The sequence below is a fragment of the Chiloscyllium plagiosum genome, unplaced genomic scaffold (assembly GCF_037043375.1).
Source record: "Chiloscyllium plagiosum isolate Xiang-an unplaced genomic scaffold, Cpla_swu_hap1 HiC_scaffold_22, whole genome shotgun sequence".
In the NCBI taxonomy this organism is placed as follows: domain Eukaryota; kingdom Metazoa; phylum Chordata; class Chondrichthyes; order Orectolobiformes; family Hemiscylliidae; genus Chiloscyllium; species Chiloscyllium plagiosum.
The window spans coordinates 37266836-37286529 of NW_028270160.1; the positions used below are offsets into that span (position 1 = coordinate 37266836).

General features: G+C 38.7%; 1 long non-coding RNA gene across 1 annotated transcript in view; it reads right to left on the reverse strand.

The window, feature by feature from the left end:
* Positions 1–18517, reverse strand: part of LOC122560957 (uncharacterized) — a 39108-nt gene extending 20591 nt beyond the window's left edge. The window contains exon 1 of the long non-coding RNA XR_006314860.2: positions 18432–18517. This is a non-coding gene — a long non-coding RNA (uncharacterized LOC122560957). The remainder of the gene's footprint in view (positions 1–18431) is intronic.
* Positions 18518–19694: the final 1177 nt, after the last annotated feature.

Below are 19694 nucleotides of genomic sequence, written 5' to 3' on the forward strand. Positions count from 1 at the left end.
GATTTTGTTATCATGTAGTTGGACTGATTTTATTGTAACAAATAGTAGATTCTTACTAGGTACAGAAGTGAGTCAGTATTTTATGTTAACTTGAGCTCATCAGACAGAAAACTTCTGGACTTTGAGTAACGTAATTAAATCTGTAACTCTTGTGATAATCCCAGGAGTGGGAAGGATGGAGTATCAATACACTTTTAAGAGGGGCTCTTCAATTTGATTGGTTGAACACACATATTGTGTTGCTTGTACAGCCCACCCACATCACAGATTACCTGTAAAAGAAGCCCGGCTAAAATGATCTCCATGAATGAAGTTCAGACTCAAACATTTGCAAAAGCTGGAAACATGACAAACAGCAAGCATTATTCCTTCAATATGTTTGAGATTTTTATTTTATTCCCAGTGCAAGGGTTAACTTCCAGATAACATCTTATTTGTATCTTGATTTGATTGTAAAAAGTAATTAAACCTGACAAATTATCTGTGACCTACTTGCTGTTCTTGTCATATATTTTATAAATGTTGATCAAAACAGTAATGTACCTAGGCTATATCAACTAATAGCAAGAGGAGGCAGAAAGTAGGTTATACATAGACCTTTAGTTTCATTATAACAAAAGAAAGTCAATTAGAATTGAGAAATTACTGTTGTCTAAGAATGTTTAATGAACCTCTGTGACATTTTGCTGCTTGCTATTTAAATGAGACACTGCCTCTTGGAAAATAAATGGGTTAATAGTTCTGTTAAAATAATAGCAGATTAATGTTATACACATGCATTTAGCATTTGTACACTAAATACAATGGTAATTTATCGACTTCTAGGCCTCTTTAAGTTTAAAGCTTGTTTCTGAAAATGGCAATGTGGTAATTATTAATTGATATTTTACTAGCAAGCTAACATTTTATAAGAAACTAGCATTACCATGAATTATAGTTTAAACTTTTTTTTGTTATTTTTCACATGGCGTATTTTGATCATATTGGCAATACTGATTTAAATGGATTTACCAGTTCAGATAACAAGGTGATTTAATATGTTGATTATGATATCAACAAGGTTCTTCAACTTTGCACATTGCGCTAATGTGTGTTTACCTGGCCAGCCCACAGGAGGCACAAGCTTTAACACCATCTTATTCATACTGTTCCAATGGCACTCTATGCTCAATTTAATTGTTACAGTTAAATTCCAGCTGTTATTGGATATATACAAGCATGAATGCCCCACATCATGTGCTTGTACAAAGCAATTCAGAACTTGAAAGAAAAACTGAAAACTCAGGCGTGCATATAATCACAATATAGATTTTTTCATTCATTCACAAGATATGGGCATTGCTGCAAGGCCACCAACTTTTGCCCATTGGTACTTGCTCTTAACAAGGTGGCAGAAAACTGCCGAATTGAACCATTTCATTCAACACGGTGTAGGTACACCAACAGTGCTGTTAAGGAGGGAGTTCCATAATTTTATTCAGGGACAGTGAAGGAATAGTGATGTTTTTCCAAATCAAACTGGTGTGTGACCTTGAATTTGCCCTGTATGCCTAGTACCACTACCTTTCTTTTTCTAGGTGTTGGAGATCACAAGTTTGATAAATACTGTTGAAAACTTTGTAGATTAGTGTTTTCTAACCTTTTCAAACACAAGATAACTTCTTAAGCTTAAATGCAACCCAAGATCTACTACTAAGAAAATATAGAATTAACAGTTTACTTTTAGTGAAATATGAATCTAAATACAAATATACCTGTTCATTTTGACCTCTACTCACCAAGTCTCTGTGTGACACCTATAACTGCACATTCTTTGCCAGTGCCTTGAAGTCTGGGTTTTACTTTGAGACTGCTAGTTGTATACAATCCATCAAAGGGGTATCTCTGAGGCAAGTGCAGTACTTGGATTGATTATTTTTGTTTGGGAGAACACTGTATCACAGAGGTATGTGGAGACAAAAATAACTTTTCACTTTAAAAGCATAGAATTGCACTTTTCTCTGTTTATTACACTTTTGCTCTACTGTTCTAAACCTGGTAGAACTTGGTAGCCAACCACTAATGTCTAATTGAAGGAATGGATTTGAGGAAAACACGAGAACTTGTTCCATCGTATCCAATTCCTGGAACTGTTTGTTGAATTCTTGTATCTTCCTCAGATGTGCACAGAAGATTTCTGGGTGGAACCATTTTTCTTTGCCTTTGATTTTTTTTCTAGTGTTTTCTCCAGATTTAGGAGATACTGCACCATTTTTTTAAAATTGGGAGGATCATGGATCCAGTTTCAATTTGAATGCATTCTCAGCACTGATTGCATGTGCATAGTCTATGTCCTTTCCCAACAGATCACAGTTCAGTTTTCACATTATTTCCATAAGAAACTTTAAATTGAGCAACCACGCATTGTCTGGCACACTGCAGACGACATTCTTTGATTTAAGGAAAGTGACAATTTCAGGCAGCAGTTTGAAAAAGCTTTGCAGTACCTTCCCTTGACTGAACCACCTCAAACAACATGGAGGATTAGTTCACCATAGACAGTATTAAGTTTGTCAAATAAGGATTTGAACAATTAGGGCTGAAGGCCTCTTCCTCAAATTGAGTTTGCAATCTCAACAACTTATATCACATGAAAAAAAAATCATAAAATTATTCACCAGTGCCTGCTGGTAGTTTAGACAGTGTTCATTCACAAAAGAGGGGAAATCAAGTTCATTTCAGCAAAATGCAACAAAGCTCAATTTGTGCTGAGCAAATCCATCTCAAAATCATTTGTGACGGAAATCAGTTTATTCACTGGAATGTTTTTAACAAGCATGTATCTAGTGAATTTGTTGTAGATATCCTTACCCCTTGAACTCTCATTAAGGGCACTAGCAGAATGGTCCTGTTTGGAGGACCGTTTGAAAGAGAACTAGTGGTTTGTGTTTCACAGATTTGTGGTAACTCCTCAGAGCTGCATCTCTTGAGAGAGAACCTGCACAGTTATCACCTTTGCTGTTTGAATTCGTGTATCTCTCTCTCTCTCCATAACTGTCCTCACCATGTGCTTCCTTCGTCTCCTCTTCTCCCTTTTAAAACTACTGTTGTTTTGACTTTTTTTTCCAAAGTTCCAAAACAATGCAACAGCATATAAAACAATAATTGCTGCTCCTGGAATTCGAGGAAATCACCTCCAACACCTAAAATACCTTAAAAAAAGGAGCAGCTCTTATAGCCAGAAATTTTTCCCGTCCTCCATCTTGGGAATACCCAGAATTCTTTTCTACCAGATTACACCAGAAAGTAAAAATATTATCATGAAGCCCTAAATTGGTTAATCGTGTGCATTCTCTATATATGGCTTAGAATGAAAACAACCTTCAATCAGGTTTCTTCAATAGACATTAAATTGCTGATTTATTATAAAGCAAAACACATCAAATGAAGGTGCAGAACTGGCTACTGGAAACAATTTGAAATACAAAAATATAAATATTTGCCCTTCTCCATGATTTAAAACAGATACATAAAACAGTATGCATGAATTAGGGGGGTAGGAGTGTTTATGGGGGGGGGCAAAGATTTCTTTCTCTCTCACTTAAAAAGAAGAATAAAACAACTTTTTGGCCATGAGTGATTATTCTAGAAGGCAGAAATGGATAAAGCATGGAGTATTCCAAAGTCTGTTGTTCTTACATGTATGGTCAAGTCAATAATCATCCACAGTTGTCTCTGGAGTCTTGGCAGATACAAATTACTCAGGAAATATACTATTGAGGAGTTTTTAAGTCACTCTTCAAGAAAAAAAAAGTGTTGACGTTTTGCCCTCATTTCACAGCAAAGATGTTTCAGAGACAGAAGACACAGTCTGAGCAACTTATAGAGTCAGAATTGTTCTGTAGCAGGCCTTTCTCAACTAAAAATTCAAACATGAACTTGAAACCTGCAAACATCGTTATACCAGAACAGATTTAAAGCACTCAGGTGTTTTCTCCTAAACTCAGTTTAAGTAAACAAAATCAGCAATTATCTGGAAACATGCATCCAAGAAATACTTGGGTTTAAAACAAGTTGCAATGTGTTATTACATTGTCTTTTTAAAAAATGTCCAGTATCTCCACAATCCTTCAAACTCAAGTCAACAAAGATTATTTAAAATGAAGCATTTTCATAACACCAGGAAGCAGTGGATACTGTTGATGATCGGTTGGCATTCAGGATTACTGATCTATAATAACATTACACCAAGATTCCATAAAGGCCATCTTAAAATCATTGATTTTAATGCAAGATGTGTCAAATAAAAAGTTTTAATTTTCTATTGAGGCTTTCAGATGACAAAAATAATATTTATAGTTCCTGGAGGTTGCATTTTCACTGTGGATTCTGCTAAGCACAATCCAGCTTGAAGATAAAACTGATATAATTTACCTTACCGGAATGTGGCATTATGCTTTTCTCAATCGACAGAAAGTGAATGTTTAATGCTACTGAGTAGACATGTAACATGATATGCAACAGTCACCAGTCATTGAAATTTCAGGCAAACTCTCTATTTTTTATGCTGACAAAAGACTCAGTTAGTCCTTTCTTCACGCCTGTCTCCCACCACCGCTCCCCCCCTCACACATACACATACACACACACAAAAACATGGGATGGACTCACGGGTGAGGGAATTGGCAACAAAGTCACGGGGGTGGGTTTCAGGGTGCCCTTTGCCAACACTAGCATTACATACCTTTGAACAAAGGAGAGTACCTTCCTGAAGCCTACAAATGAAGACACAAAGGTTTGCTTCTTATACTCCCTACATGGTGACATCCAACTAGAGCTGGATTAATATTAATGCTGGAGGTATGACGTCCCTAAATAAGCATTACATGCTGCGTCTGGTAGTCAATTGAAAAGGTTGTGAGTCTAATAGATCAGCTGTAACAATATGGTAATTGATTTTATTTTAAATCATGTCCAAACATGTTATGACACACTTCTGCAGCACATGGGTCTTGAACGTAGGCCTCCTGGCTCAGAGGTAGGGACACTGCACCACAAGTGTTCTTTGAAATGCTTTTTGTTATTTTCTAACCAACCTGCCCAGAGATGTCATTGCACACTTCTGACTTAAACCCGAGCCTCCTGACCCTGAGGCAGGGACACCATTGCAGTTCCACAAGAACCCTCAGTATGCTTTGTAGATATATTCACTGATATTTGTCATCTGTTTTACATTATTAACCTTCTTGTGAAACTGCATTCAAGATCTTTGGGTGTACTGCTGGCATTAACCATGACAGTGCTATTTCTGAGCATGTTGGACCATGTCCTATACTGTGTGGCCATTAGTCAGTCTTCTTGAAGGGAACATTCTCTTGTGTCCAGCACCTACTCAGCCAGAGTGCAGTTACAGTTTGAGAGCTGGAATATTAGCTTTTTGAAGTGTAGACAAGCTTTAACTTGTACGATACCCACGTCAAGTGAACTTTCGCCATGAGATGTGGACTTAGCAAGACCCTGGGCAATTAAAGCTGCTACTACTTAAATTAGCAAGCAGCAAAACCTTCCTGTATTTTACAGAGTCGATGTTGGTTAATCAAGTGTTTCAATCACTACATTTAGAGTCATAGAGATGTAACACACGGAAACAGACCCTTCAGTCCAACTCGTCCATGCCGATCAGATATCCTAACCTAATTTATCCCATTTGCCAGCACTTGGCCCATATCCCTCTAAACCTTTCCTATTCATATACCCATTCAGATGCCTTTTAAATGTTGTAGTTATACTAGCATCCAATACTTCTTCTGGCAGCTCATTCCATACATGCACCACCCTCTGCATGATAAAATTGCCCCTTAGGTCTCTTTTATATCTTTCCCTTCTCACCCTGAACCTATGCCTTCTAGTTCTGGACACACCTTGTCTGTTTATCCTATCCATGCCCCTCATGATTTTATAAACCTCTATAAGGTCACCCCTCAGCCTCAGACGTTTCAGAGAAAACAATCCCAGCCTATTCAGCCTTTCCCTATAGCTCAAATCCTTCAACCCTGGCAAAATCCTTGTAAATCTTTTCTGATCCCTATCAAGTTTCACAACATTATTCCAATAGGAAGGAGACCAGAATTGCACACAATATTCCAAAAGTGGCCTAACCGATATCCTATGCAGCCATAACATGACCTCCCAACTCCTATACTCAATGCTCTAACCAATAAAGGAAGCATACCAAATGCCTTCTTCACTATCCTATCTACCTGCAACTGTACTTTCAAGGAACTATGAACCTGCACTCCAAGGTCTCTTTATTCAGCAACACTCCCTAGGACCTCACCAAAAATAATACCATTATTTTCATGGACTTTCAGTTTTGCTTCCTGTGTCTGGGTTAATCATTGAGAGATATTTTTCATAATATAGGGCTAAATTAATACTTAATGAAAGCGAAGACGAAGAGCAAAATACTTACAAGGATCTTCCCACCACAATCTTCTGTAAAAGCATTCATATTCTGCAGCAGTTTATTTTTAACTTCTTGTTTTGAGATGTGAATGCATACTCTCTGTATGATATTCTTCCAGGGATAACAGCTTTATTTAATTAATGCATAACATTACCTTCCTATGTTCTCGTTTTATATCAGTCACAAGCTGAATGTATAATAAAACCTGACAGACATGAATGACTTACAGTAGATCAATGTCATAAGCTGCTGTGTTTTGAAATATTCCCATATGCTTGAATACTTATGCAAAAATGTGGATTTAATGCTTCTTAAGCTTTAGAAGAATACATAAACTGGATGCATTATATAATAAATACATTTCTGCAGCCAGTACATTCAATCATATCAGAAATAAGGCTATGCTATGAAAAATAGCAACTCTGTAAAGCTCAAGTACCAGATAGAAATTAAAACTTACAAATAGCCTTACTGTTAAAATTATCGTACAAAATCAGGTTTCTATCAAGCCCATTCTGTAATTGCAGGGTGAGTGAAAATGTTTCTAGTCTTAGCTATTCTGTTCCAGAAGTCACAATAGTAAAGAAAGGAACTGGAGTCAAACTTTACTTTTAAAGGAATTTATTCACAACTATACTTTACAAATATGCACCTCCTACACCAGCCGCCAGAGCTATTTTCTTTCATTGTTCTTTTTATAGAAGCGCAGGTGAATCCAGTTAACGCCCATTTAATGCATACAATTAAATACAAATAGTACTAACATACATAATGACTGCTACCAAAAACAATCCATTGTCAGCCACGAATGGTCCTAATTAGTAGGTATGCCTTCTCACGGACTGATCTTTACTTATTTCTTTGTCTTCTTTGCCCTCACCCTCACCTCCTTCCACCTATCGTATTCCCAGCGCCCCTCCCCCAAATTCCTTCCCCCCAACCTTTTATCTCAGCCCGCTTGGCGCACCAGCCTCATTCCTGAAGAAGGGCTTATGCCCGAAACGTCGATTCTCCTGCTCCTCAGATGCTGCCTGGCCTGCTGTGTTTTTCCAGCACCACATTTTTCAACTCTGGTACTCCAGCATCTGCAGTCCTCGCTTTCTCCTTATTTCTTTGTCTGCCTAACTGCTTTTCCCTCTCTCTGGACTCCATCTCACCTCTTGTTTACTCTTTCCCCCTTTCTCCACTCATTCTTTGCCATGTATACCAACCTTTGTGTAGGCTAGGTGCATTAATCAGGGGAAATGTAGAGCAATAGGATAGGGGAATGGGACTGGGTGGGTTACTCTTCGGGAGATTGGTATAGACTTGGTAGGCATGTCTCTACACTGTAAGGATTCAATGATTTCCCACCTTAGCAGTTCCAAAGAAGGTTCACTGAATCAGAAATGTTAACTTGGCTTTATCTTCATTGATGCTGCCAGAATTGCTGAGTTTTCTCAGCAATTTCTGCTTCTGTTTCAGATTTCTAACATCCACAATTCTTTTTTTTTGGTTTAACAATGACCTTTAAGTTGATAACAGATAATGATACTTGGATGTAATAGTCCTGCTGCCATTTGTGTCATCATAAGATGGTGGCTAGATACTGCACACAGAGAAACCCATCACATGTGCCTGTTTTTTTTCTATATTTTTACTATTAACTTTTTCCCGAAAGGTTTCTGTTGGTGGACCTTATTAATCCCTACATATTCATTACATGTTAATGGCACAAAGGAATATGGCTGAAACTTCTATAATTGAACAGTGAATTTCCAATGCTACTATTCACAGGTTAAAAAAAATATTTTCATCTTGACCTAGTTTTGGGTCCAGGTCTGGTGCAAAGTGATACAAATCCAAAACAACACATCCAAGACTCATTGCAAGTTAACCTACAGCATACTCAGTTAAGCTGTCAGCTCCTATAAGTATTTCACCCAGGTAAATGCATTTATGATAGGCCCACCTGTCTCATTGGCAGTGCCTCTCAGACAAGTCCAGAGAGGGGTGTTGGTGGTGGAGTTTAGAGAGAGTTACATGGGGTTGGGAATTGATTGAAACTCTTACCGAATTGGTGGACTATGCCACAGTAATTTTTTAAATAAGAACAATGAAATATTTATTATTTACTTTATGACAGATGTGGGGAGGGCTGTTGAAGAATTCTGGTCAGGACAGGCCCCATATCTGCTTTGCCCTTCCTCAGCAAATTTCACATAATGGATGTTAACCACCTAACTTCAAAAATAACTGAAGTAGTACATGTTGTATCTATTTAGGAATGAAAATGTTTTGCATGAAGCAACAATTTTTGCAATAAATTCTCAGAAAATGTGCATATGAAATCTGTTATACTACACAGATGTATTTAATCTTGTCTGTCACTATGACTGTGAAAGTGGGTACTGCAAATGGTGGAGGTCAGAGTCAAGATTAGAGTGGTGCTAGAAAAGTCACAGTCATAGTAGCATCTGAGGAGCAGGAAAATCGATGTTTCGGGCAAAAGCCCTTCATGAGGAATCAGCCCTTCCTGATGAAGAGCTTTTGCCCGAAATGTTGATTTTCCTGCTCCTCAGATGCTACTATGACTATGAAATCAAATCTCAACAGCTGAGAAACACACGTGAGTGAGACTTACAACAACAGGAAGAGTGGCTACTTAAAACAGGTAACTAGAAAGGTACCAGCACAAATTAAATGGGTGAAAAATACTAGGTCAGGTTAAATTTAAATCAGATAGAAAGGCCAAGTCAGAATCAATTTGAATACACGATACAGGTGAAGCCAGACAGAGAGACTGAATACTTCTGTGGCCTTGTTTGGAAGAGAGAGGACATTTGATTTGGGGAGACAGAAGATTGAGTAAGTCAAATAAATTTGACTACGCAATTAAAAAGCTTTTTAAAAGATAGAATAAACAATGGCAAATCATCTTAGAAAACAAAAAAAAAACAAATGCCTTGTGTTCTTCTGTGAGAGTCTGATTTCTCCTTATGAATCAATTAATATTCTTTTGAAACCATCATGTCAAAGAATCAATGGTTGTAATTTTGCTCAGCACAATATTGTAATGTTCCAACAATAGAGATAAACAATTTTATATTATGGAAACAGGAATTTCAATAAAATAGTTTGATTGTTCTAATATACTTGAAGAATTGTTCAAAGAAATCAGTCGTTGGAATACAGTACTTCATTATTATACCTGCGATATCACAATGTGAGACATCTCTGTCACTAATCTAAGACTCGTTAAAGGTGACAGTTTAGGAACAACAGGGTTTCACAACTGGAAAATACCAGGAGCCTTTCTACTGTCACTTTCAATTTGACAGACAAGAAAGAAGGCAATCAACGGAAGTGACAATAACAGAACTTCACTCCAATATCAGCCAGTTTTCCTCTACTGAAGCATTCAAGATGAATTTCCTTGAAATAAAAGTACCACCTAACAAAAAGCATCAATGTGTCAAGAGTTTTACTGCAGTTTTATGATTCTTGTTATATTTTCCTGGTATAGAATGAATCATCTGCAAGTGAGATGAATAGAACATACCTACCAAGAATTTGTGACATAATACTAACTTTAGAATTCAATGCATTATTTTAATACTCTTTTGGCCTCCATTGCAAGAGGATTTACATGCAGAAGCAAGGAAGTCTTACTGCAGTTGTACGGGACCTTACTGAGACCACATCTGGAGTATTTCATGTGATTTTAATCTCTGTGATATGAAAAGATATACTTGCCATAAATGGAGACCAGCATGGCTCATCAGACTGATTCCTGGGATGGCAGCTTTGTTAAATGAAGAGAGAAAGGGTTGACTGGGCTTGTATTCACTAGAGTTTAGAATCAGGAGAGGGAATCTCCTTAAAATGTAAACAATTCTGTCAGGGCTTAATGCAAGAATGCTGTTTACCCTGGTCAGGGATTCCAGAACAAGCAGTCACAGTCTCAATATATGCAGCAGGCCATGTCAGTCTGAAATGAGGAAAAGTTACTTCTCTGAGAGGGTGGTGAACTTGTAGAATTCAAGTTCAGAAAACAGTGGAGGCCAAGATATGCAATATATTTAACAAAGAAATAGAGAGATTTTGAGAGGCTAAAGGTGTTTGGGTTTGGAGAGAGAGTGAGAGTATTGTACTGGGATGGAAAAACAGCCATAATCATGTTGAACAGGCTACTCGTGTTCTTATTTTCTACGTTTTGCTTTATTAAACTGCTTATCATTTGTAATGTCTGTTCCAACAAAAACTATTCTTATCTAGAAACAATCAATAAGAAGGGTCAGTTCCTAAATAATAACAGTAATGATGACTACGAAAAATTCATTTCAGCTCATTTATGTGGAATTAACATCGGGTGAAAAGATGACAACAACATTCAGAAAAATATTATGTAATAGGTGGAAATTTTCATTGCCTGAAAATCAAAAAGTGTCAAATGGTAAAGTAAACAATTGGCTACTCCAAGATATTTCTACGTTGCAAAACAAATGTCAATGAGGAAGGGATGATAATAAATCCAGCGGCAACAGCACCACCAGGATGAATTGGACACAGTTTCACCCCAACCTGGAGTTTCCTGTTGAGGAAGGAGCAGGTCCTGGGCTGACTCCCCCAGCCTGGACTCCCCTCAGGCTGGGCTGAGGCTAGGCCTGGGCGCCAGAATTTGCTGAAGCATTGGTGAAAGGGACGGCCGGCGGATCGGCAGATGGAGGAATGTCGGATGGGGAACAGGAGGCTTCTCCAGGCCCAGTGACAAGATGGCTTCCAGTGGCCTAGCATGGTGGTCTCGTTCCATCATTCCCCAAATCCAGAAACTGTTAACTGAACTGTGATCAACTTTGTCTTAATTTTACTTTTAAAAGATTATTATGCATGACTTCCATCATTAATATGGCGTATTGTGCAACTTATAAAACTTTTCACTGTATTTTCCATGTAGAAGTACATGTGACAATAACTTTCTATTCCATTCTATTCTAAGTTTGTGAGAAGATTTGTAGCTCGGGTGCTCGTTATTGTGGTTCTGTTCGCCGAGCTGGGAATTTGTGTTGCAGACGTTTCGTCCCCTGTCTAGGTGACATCCTCAGTGCTTGGGAGCCTCCTGTGAAGTGCTTCTGTGATCTTTCCTCCGGCATTTGTAGTGGTTTGAATCTGCTGCTTCCGGTTGTCAGTTCCAGCTGTCCGTTGCAGTGGTCGGTATATTGGGTCCAGATCGATGTGCTTATTGATTGAATCTGTGGATGAGTGCCATGCCTCTAGGAATTCCCTGACTGTTCTCTATTTGGCTTGTCCTATAATAGTACTGTTGTCCCAGTCGAATTCGTGTTGCTTGTCATCTGTGTGTGTGGCTACTAAGGATAGCTGGTCGTGTCGTTTCGTGGCTAGTTGGTGTTCATGGATGCGGATCGTTAGCTGTCTTCCTGTTTGTCCTATGTAGTGTTTTGTACAGTCCTTGCATGGGATTTTGTACACTACATTGGTTTTGCTCATGCTGGGTATCGGGTCCTTCGTTCTGGTGAGTTGTTGTCTGAGAGTGGCTGTTGGTTTGTGTGCTGTTATGAGTCCTAGTGGTCGCAGTAGTCTGGCTGTCAGTTCGGAAATGCTCTTGATGTATGGTAGTGTGGCTAGTCCTTTGGGTTGTGGTATGTCCTCGTTCCGTTGTCTTTCCCTTAGGCATCTGTTGATGAAAATGATTATAACCTTTGTAATCATTAAAAACACAGAAATAGAGAACACACACCGGATCATCAATGCCACACTCACAGGAATCCGATTCACTAGAGAGGAAGAAAAGGACAACCAACTCCCATTCCTAGACATGATGGTACAGAGAACACCGAACGGAGAATTCACCACAAAGGTATTCAGGAAAGCCACACACACAGACCAAGTCCTAAACTACGAAAGCAACCACCCCAACACACACAAAAGAAGTTGCATCAAGACACTATTCAAAAGAGCCACAACACACTGCAGCACACCAGAACTGCAAAAAGAGGAAGAACACCTATACAACGCATTCGCCAAAAACGGATACCCCCGCAATTTCATCAATAGATGCCGAAGGGAAAGACAACGGAAAGAGGACATGCCACAACCCAAAGGACTAGCCACGTTACCATACATCAAGAGCATTTTCGAACTGACAGCCAGACTACTGCGACCACTAGGACTCATAACAGCACACAAACCAACAGCCACTCTCAGACAACAACTCACCAGAACGAAGGACCCGACACCCAGCATGAGCAAAACCAATGAAGTGTACAAAATCCCATGCAAGGACTGTACAAACACTACATAGGACAAACAGGAAGGCAGCTAACGATCCGCATCCATGAACACCAACTAGCCACGAAACGACACGACCAGCTATCCTTAGTAGCCACACACACAGATGACAAGCAACACGAATTCGACTGGGACAACAGTACTATTATAGGACAAGCCAAATAGAGAACAGCCAGGGAATTCCTAGAGGCATGGCACTCATCCACAGATTCAATCAATAAGCACATCGATCTGGACCCAATATACCGACCACTGCAACGGACAGCTGGAACTGACAACAGGAAGCGGCAGATTCAAACCACTACAAATGCCAGAGGAAAGATCACAGAAACGCTTCACAGGAGGCTCCCAAGCACTGAGGATGTCACCTAGACAGGGGACGAAACATCTGCAACACAAAATCTATTCTATTCTATTCTAAATGGGCACATATTGAATCAGTGTGCATTGATAAAAAAGTATGTTAAATTTCTTATACATAAAATGTGAAATAGAATTTGTACTTCCAATATTTTTTAAAACATTACAGCAGTGTTGGTCTATGTCATTAACTCTTACTTACAGCTTTAAATAAAACTTCAACCTAGTCTTATACATTGGTATATGCTAATCTACTCTTAAAGTTGCTTTTGTTCCCCATCCTACTGAGCAAGACTGATGTTTTCAAAAATTCTACAAAGCTCACTCGAGTTCTGTGACACACCAGGAGCACCATTTTGTATTCGTCTTCAGAACCATGCCTTTGGATGCTCAATTACATCACCTGCTGTTTTGGGAATAACCAATAATAAAAAAGGTTGAATTGTTTAGATCTTTAAACACTGTGCTTTCTCTATTCATGTAGAACTGCATAATTAAAAAGTTTAAACAATCCATTGAAACAAAAAGAGGAAATTATGCAGTGGAACTTTCTGATTGCGGTTTTAAAAGGAATAAAAAGAGAAAAGTAGCAACATTGTCTTCTGTATCTAAGAACATCCTGAGTGAGCTTTGTGCAATTTGTGGCATCTGATTTCTACAACTTCAGTTACTACAAAACTACAGAAGATGAAGTTGATCTACAGTCAAGCTCATAAAATTACCCAGGATTTGCTAATAATAATTTTGACTTGTAATTAAGCAATAATGGAAAATTTACACAGAGCATTTTAACTTAATTTGTCATTTATATTGGTAACAACCCAGATCATTGCTGTCTGTATAAATGATAGTTCTTGACTTAAGTGGGAAATAAGAGTGTTCTAAAGGCTGTTGCTGCCAGCATTTGAAAATTAGTTGCAGAGAGATGCATATTGAACATAACTTGGAAATAGCTCCCAGGTTAATAGCTTTATCAAACTGTGACAGCATCAAGGATGCATACTTCATTCATTACATACAGTGAGGAGGGGAGACTATAATCATGGCAAAATGTACACTGACCATAGGTGATCATTAACCAAACAATGTATTACATTGACTCTCAATATATTTTTATATTACACTTTACTGAAAGTGATGTAATCAAAATTTACAATGGATCATTTCTCTACTATTTACGCTGTTAATATTAGAGTAATAAGCTAAAATTGCAACTGCCCATTTTGTTTTACAGATAAAAATTAAGGTTACCTCAAAAACCACATAGTAATGTGATCTATTAAACATCTGTTTTCAATTTTGCAACCGAGAGTTAAATCTTGTTGCACAGGTTTTGTTTACAAATGGGCCTGGCTCAGAAATGCTAGTTTGGCTCAGTGATAGCATTTTTGCCTGAGTCAGCAAGTTGTGGTTTCAAGCTCAACTACAGGCCTCAAGCACAGATTGCAGGAAGACATTTTATTGTGGTACTGTGGGCCAGCTGCTGAGCTACAATCTTTCACATAAGATACTAAACCAAAGCCCACTCTGGTGTATATAAACAGATCCCAAGGTATTATATAAATGTGAATTGCGGCCAAACATTATCCTTCAATCTACATCACCACAAACAAATTGAATGCTCATTCTTTCTTTAATTTATTGAATTATTGTTATCGGAACAATGTGCTGCACAAATTGGATGCTGCACTGCAAAGGCACTGATGACACTCCAAAGACAACTTGTTGGACGGTAAGCACTTTTAAGTAATTTAAGGTTGTGAGTGGGATCAGGAGGCATCCTGAGCATGTAAGGAAGATTGCTGTGATTGTTGGAAGCCAACCATTTCCGTACGAGTGTATTGTTGCAAGAATTTGTCATGCCAGGTCCTCTGCAAAGCCATCTTCATAGTTTCATTAATGACTTTCCCTCCATTGTAGAGTCAAAAGTGATGATATTCCCTCTTGATTTCACCACCTTCAGTATCATTCACACTTCTTCAGAAAATGAAATAATACATGCCTTCATGTGGGCTTATATGAAGATAGATATTAACTGTACGGGTATATAGAAAAGCAGGGAGTTCATTAAAGGGGAAATATAAAAGCAGAAGACTGCAGATGCTGGAGGTCTGGAATATAAAAACAAAGCAATGGAGAAACTCAGTAAGTCTGGCAGCACCTGTGCAGAGAAAGGTAGAGCTTATGTTTTGACTCCTTTTCCATACTGAAGAGGGGTGGAAAAGTGAAGGGTTTATTGCTGTTATAAAGAAGGGACATTGAGTAAGTCGAACAGATGGTCAACATGCCTTGAGAAAAAGGGGAAGGGTGTGCAACTAATAAGAAAACAGAGTTGTAGCCAAAGAATAGGTGTTAATGGCAGAGAAAAGGTAAGCAGTGCTGAGCACAAACCCATGCAAAGACACTGGGGGAATGTTGGGCAGAAGAGGTTATTAAAAGGGAAGGCAGAGTTCATAGTCTGAACTCAATGTTGAGTCTTATAGGCTGTAAAGTGCCTAAGAGAGTAGCTGGTGTATTGAAATGGGAAGCAATCAGAAGACTCTGGTCATTCCTGCAGAACCCCTCTGCTCCATCTGTAATATGGTCAACCCAGTCTATGTTTCTTCTCGCCAGTGTAAAGGACACCACACTGAGCAACAAATCCAATCAATTAAATAGAAATAAGTACAAGTAACTTGCTGCTTCACTTAGCAGGTGAATGTATGGCCTTAGTGAGTGAGAAGGGAGAAAGTAAATGGGCAAGTCTAACACCTTCCGGGATTCGGGAGTTGCCATGGTGAGGAGGTGAAGGGTTGCCAGGAGTGACAGAGAGTGAATCAGAGCATTGCTGAGGGAAAGGTTCCTGTGGACTGCTGACAGGAGAGAGAGGGTATAATATATTTGATGGTGAAATTCAAGCTGAAGGTGGCAGAAACAGTAAAGAAGTGGCAGTAAAGGAGTGACACATTGCTGTTGGGATTTAAAGGGTTAAGGAATAATTGATTCAAGTTAGGGAATCTAATCTGATCACCTTAAATGGAGACCTGAATAGCTTAATGAAAACAAAGATACCTGACTCCTGGTGAAAGAAAGTGTTGCAAAGTGGATACTTGAATACCTCAAAGTAACATAAGTACTGTAGACCCTTGATTAGCTTTACAAAGAAACATAAGTACTACGGAGACTTGATTAGCTTTACAAAGAACTATAAGTACTGCAAGATGGGGGCTCAATTACTTTTACAAAGGTTCCCAAGTAGTGTAAGGTAAAGGCGTGATTAGCTTTACAAGTTATGCTGTGAATAAGGATATTTGAGAATCAGGCACAATTGTAAACATATACAACAAAATACAATCAGGGAGCAGTCCATCTAAAGCGCTACCCTCCATATGCACACGTGTATAAAGCAAAGCCTTTGCTTCATTTGGACCTTCTACCATCTCTTTCTGAGTGTTACACTACAAGCTGACGAGAGGCAACTTACATTCAAGCCATACAAATAACAAGCAATAATATTCTCCAAAATGAGAACTATGGCTACCTTACCTTGGCACTTTTATTGCTCATTTTCTCAGTATCAACATCCTGGAAAGTCACCATTGACCAGAAATCAAATTTGACCAGCTACACAAACACTACGCTGACATGAGCAGGTTGGTGGCTGAGTATTGGCAAACAGTGCAAACAAGTACTCTTCATTTAACTGAATGGGTGCTGTTCCAACAAGACTCAGGAAGCTCAACATCATTCAAGAGATAGCAGCCCATCCACTGCCTAAAACATTCACCCACTCCACCACTGGCACAGGATGGTTGCAGTGTATACCATCTATGAGATGGACTCCAGAAACTTGCTGAGGTTTCTTCACTGGCACCTTCCAAACTTACAACCTTCACCGCCCAGATGGGCAGAATGAAAACACCAACACCTCCAACCCCCTTTAAGTCACATACTATACCTTGTGTTGGATAGAGATTGCCACTCCATCATTGCTTGGTCAAAATCTTGGAATTTCCCATCTACTGTGGGAATGCTTTCATCACAGAGACTGCAGTGATTCAAGGAGTCAGCTCACCACTGATAGCACAAGGCAATTGGGAAAGTGACAAGGCAGATTTTGCCAACAAAGTCCACATCCTGTGAATAGTTCACTGATGTCCTTTAGGGAAGGGAACTGCCAACCTTATCTACTCTGGTGTCCAAGTGACTCCAGATCCACAGCAATGCGATTGACTCTTAACTGCTCTCTGGGCAATAAATGCTGGACTAGCCAGCAATGCCCTCACTGTGTAAATGAATTTTAAAAAGTAGGAAAATGACACAAGATGCTAAATAAATGCAAATTATTTTTTCCATTGAAGAGGACCACCAAACTGAATAGAAAGATCATGCATTGAGAATTCACTCATGCATCTTTGATTCAATTTCTATTATTTAATTAAAATAAAACAAAGAACTGCAAATGCTAGTGTTTTAATACAAAAAAAAATTGCTAGAGAAACTCAGCAGGTCTGGCAGCATCTATGGGAAGAAAACAACGTTAACATTTTGAGTCCACTTTTGATGAAGTGTCACTGAACTCAGAACACCAACTCTGCTTTAAAAGCAAACTATTCCATATCTGTTGGTCCAGCATTGAGTGTTATTCCTTACTCCTTGTTACTCCCGTGTGAATGCATTGTGGATTTCTGCTTAAGGCAATTTTGAATGCCCTTGGTTTTGGTACTTAAAAATTAAATTTTCAGGACTTTATATGCTGGGACATGCTTTTTCTGGAAACATCATATACTTTGATGACATACTGCTTACAGGAAAATATATTGGTGTCTTAGATTTTGTTGACTATATGTATGAAGAGCCATGTGCAAAATCTGAATCATTTACTCGCAGCTATTTGATAAGAGCAAGAAAAGGAAAGAATAATCTATACAATAAATTGTAGTGCCATTGACTAGGAACCATTGAGATTGCTCAGCACAAATTGGTGGTTTACTGATTGCCCCTTCAGACCGAGTATTAGAATGTTTGTCCATCAGAAGCTGATGCCTCAAGACTCAAAAGTGTCTCAGAGGCTGATCTTGCACTGAGCTAGTGGCACTTAGTTAGGTAACTGAGCAAATATTGCAGAGATCGGTAACACATACAGACAAAACAGGCTCAATTTTCCAAAATACCTTGCTATAGATTCTGTGCAACTTCATGGTGGTCTATGGCCAATTTTTCTATATAAACTTCAGTGTATTTTGTCTCAGTTACAAAGTAGTGTACCAGACATGGCTGAGGATTTCATGACTGGATGTAAGAATAGCTTTTTAAAGGGCGGGAGCTCACTATAACAAGGGTACAAAGGATTACTTACTCATTCATAGTGATGCACAAGCAATTATTTTCCTTTTGATACTGAAGTTTTGATGGTCCTGGTGCAGAAAATGCATCAAATATCAGTGTTCTTATCTGGATGCAAACCACATTTCAGTAAACAAATAGGATCTGCATCAAAATTAATGCAGTCAGCTGGTTACCTCATAGTTGGCTGTCGTTGAGGAAGATGTGCCCTTTTCTCATGACCTGTGGCAAAGCTCACTTTGTCATGCAGTTCTCAAGAAAGTTTTGAAACATTGCACAAGACTAAGTTGAAAACCCACAAATACTCGAGCATGTACTGTTTCAAGTACTGTGCGTAACCATTTCCCATCTTCACACACTCAAGTCTTAGTTACTTGTGCATTCTTTTCAATGGTGAGGGAAACAAACTTCCTCTAATATTGAAAAATCAACAAAAGCTCATTGTAACAAAGTTAAAGACCCATACACATTGGCCTCCAAAAGTAATCAAAATTTGAAATTTTAAATGTTTAAGTGAGAAACCATGACTCGTTTACCAATGGATGATTTCAGTATACTATGTCCTGCACCAATAATAACTTCAAGGGCCAACATATATAAATTGTCTTGAATTCATCACAAACATGGTACGCACATCTGCACTTATCACACGGATAACTGAAACACCATTCCATACACAATAAAAAGTTAGGCACACACTCAAATATTGTGAGGCCCCTCAGAAAAATTTAATTTAACTCTTAGTGATAAGGTGTTATGTAAAGCAGTTGTTACCCACCCTATGTTAGATTTCCTCACTGTAGAGGACAGCACATTATAAGCAATGAATACAGAATTCTATACTGAAGGATGTACAAATAAATCATTGTTTCACATGGAATACGACTTCCAGGACTGGAACACTGCAACTGTGAGGAAAGATTGGATAGGCTGGTGTTGTTCCCCTTGGAACAAAGCAGGCTGAGGAGAGATTTGACTGAGATTTACAAAGTTATGAGGGCCTTGATAAAGTGACTAGGAAGGGCTTATTTGCCTTAGCAGAGGGGCCAGGTCACTCGAGGCATGGATTTAAAAGAGCTGGTAAAAAGAATAGAGAGGAGATAAGGAAAATCATTTCATTCCCATAAATTTGTGGGTCTGGAATTCATTGCCTGCGAGGGTAGTTGATGCAGAAGCCCTCAACGCATTTCAAAGGTGTCTCAGTATGCATTTTAAGTGCTGTAACTTACAACATTGTATAGCAAATGCTCAAAAATGGGATTAGGCTGAGTGGTTT